Source organism: Arachis ipaensis, chromosome B07 (assembly GCF_000816755.2).
Source record: "Arachis ipaensis cultivar K30076 chromosome B07, Araip1.1, whole genome shotgun sequence".
Classification (NCBI taxonomy): Eukaryota; Viridiplantae; Streptophyta; class Magnoliopsida; order Fabales; family Fabaceae; genus Arachis; species Arachis ipaensis.
The window spans coordinates 36268906-36271506 of NC_029791.2; the positions used below are offsets into that span (position 1 = coordinate 36268906).

Genomic DNA, 2601 nt, shown 5'->3' on the forward strand with positions numbered 1-2601 from the left:
TTCTTCTTCTCCAACGCTTGAGAGTAGGGACCAGAGACGGAGTCACCGTCACAGAGAGAGGCAGAGAGCAGATCAGTAGAGCTTCTTCTTCTCCGACGATTGAGAAAATCCGCCGTCCTCCGTCGGAAAGCAGAGCAGCTTCTTCTTCTTCTCCTCCTCCGCCGAACCCGCCGCCGCGCCATCCTGTTCATGTAAGTTCCTCTCAGTCTCTCTGATTATTATACTTATTTTTGCGGTTGTTGTATCTACTATCTACTATTTTCATAATGAAATTCTGAATTTGCTTTTGTTAATAACAATCGCATCACTGAAACCTAATTAGCATAATCAATTCATCACATTTCATCAATCGCTTCATCTCTCTGCGCCGTTGTTGCTGCTGCCTTCAATTGACCGTGCTCAATCAAAATCAGTTACTCTCATTCTTTCGTTCTTCAATTGATTTTTTTTTCATCAATAAAAAATTTGCTCAGCATTTGTAAATGATTCACTACTTTTCTCAATGATATATGTGATCAATCCTTTTCATATATTTATTTCTGAAACTTCTCAGCTATTGAAGACATTTCCAAATGCATCGAAGTTTCTCAAGAGTAAGTTTTCACTGATTCTCTACACAGGTTTCCTAAAATGTCTCTTTACCATCCTAAAAATCATTCATGATTATTTGACTAAATAGTTGCTGCTATAAGTAATTTGTAACATGTGTGCTGATTTTTTGTGAGAGAATTATTACTTATATTTATATTGGTTTGATTGTGCATACTGTCTGTCCTTATGATTTAATATTACACGTACAAAATTTGAAAGGTGGAAAGTGAGATTGTGGCAGCATTCTTGAGAGGAAAAGAATGCCATTTGTTAGATTTGGACCTTAATGCCGTACTTGGATTCATTGATGATTTCTGCATATGGTAAAGTTGCAAATATCATTTCTCATTAAATTAGCCTTATTGATTCATCTTACAACTAATGATGAAGGTTATAAAATAAGAGAAATTTAAAAATTAAAGCAGAAATAATATATAGTTACAAATCTTGAAATTTGATTGTTTCCTTGTGTACTAAAATTATCATTATTGCAGGGTGATACTTTATTTGAAAGACAGAGTTCTCAATTTGTTCTAGCGGTCTCAGATATAGTTCTTATAAACATGTAAGTTTCCTTTTCAAAAGTTTTCCTGTATAGAAAGAAATTAAGCTTCTTTCCTTTTCGTATTTCTTTCACTTTATTAGAACTGTCAATAGAACTGAATGTTATGTTAAGGTGATTTCATTCTATTTGGATTCAATTCATACACGTTGAATCTTACTTTGCTATTGGATTGTATAAAGAGCTAAAACATGTAGCATAAAGGATTTGCAAATGAAATAACAACTTATTCCTTATTGTTTTCCTACACAGGTGGAAGAAGAAGACAAAGAAATAGATAGCTTTCTCAAAATACATTGTATCTTTCTCAAAATATGTCTTAACAACAACTTATTCTTTATTATTATCCTACAACTGTATGTTTTAACAACATGTATCTTTCTCAAAATATGTTGTTAATACCAAATGTGTCTTGCACTCTTGTTTCAGGGTGAGAAAAAGAAGACAAAATACAAAAATTGAAAAGTATTGGGACTGGAAATTGGCCAATGAAACAAACCCAATATAGGTGAGCTGGATATCTGCTTTGCATGGTGTTAGGGAGTCAATGGCATGCATTTAACATATTCTTGATGGTGCCTTTTATATTGACTTCATAGCCACTTTTTGTAGATGAGGCAGCCTCAAGGAAGTCGAAAAGGAAGAGTACAATAAATTCTACAGGAAGACTTTTAACAAGTTCTTAGAACCGCTTGCTCATACTCAGTTCACCACCGAGATATTTTGATTTGATGATATTTTAGTAACTTTTGTTAGAACATTTTCTTTAGAGAGCTAATATTATAAACTCTTTACATTCTAGTAACATGAATGAATGACATATTGTATGTTAGGAATGATTTTTATTTATTTATAAATGTGCTTCCCAAAGTGTGTTGTCTTGACAATATTTTAATTGCAGGTAAGAATAATGAAGAAGAAACTTGTCAGACCCAGTAAGTCTATAAATTCTTCAATTCATTCCATACTCTCTCATCATCTCCAAATTAATAATTGAATTTGTAATTTCTTTATTTATTATTTATTATTATATTACAGAAGCTCACATGTTCTGGTAGCTTTACAAGAGTCCTTATAGAGTGAAAGATCCATCAAAATCATGGCCAATTATTCTGTGGTTACAACTTACAAGGAGGACCTGCAATAACTACTTATATGTATGGTTTTAGATTGAAATATTGTGAATAGTAATATATAATTGTTGAAACATTTTATTCTTTAAAAATTAATTTGAGCGTATATTCTTAAAACTTTACCTCGACACTACACGTTATTGTCAAATTTTACGCGGTGAAATTTAAGGAAAAGAGAGAAATTATCACGAATTAAAACCAAGATTAGAGAAGAGATCAAGACAAATGAATTTTACTTGTAAATAAATAGATAATTAAAAGACAAGCAAGACACTTATATAATTTAGGGAGAAGAGAAAAATTATCACGAGTTAA

General features: G+C 31.9%; 1 long non-coding RNA gene across 4 annotated transcripts; it reads left to right on the plus strand.

The window, feature by feature from the left end:
* LOC107609955 lies at window positions 645–2367 on the plus strand. 4 transcript variants are annotated; one of them, XR_002351400.1, is made up of 6 exons: window positions 645–914; window positions 1086–1156; window positions 1406–1451; window positions 1583–1661; window positions 1766–2088; window positions 2192–2367. It is a non-coding gene; the product is annotated as an uncharacterized LOC107609955 (long non-coding RNA). The 4 variants fall into 4 exon arrangements; XR_001613337.2 differs by having other exon boundaries at window positions 1086–1451; XR_002351399.1 differs by lacking the exon at window positions 1406–1451 and having other exon boundaries at window positions 647–914.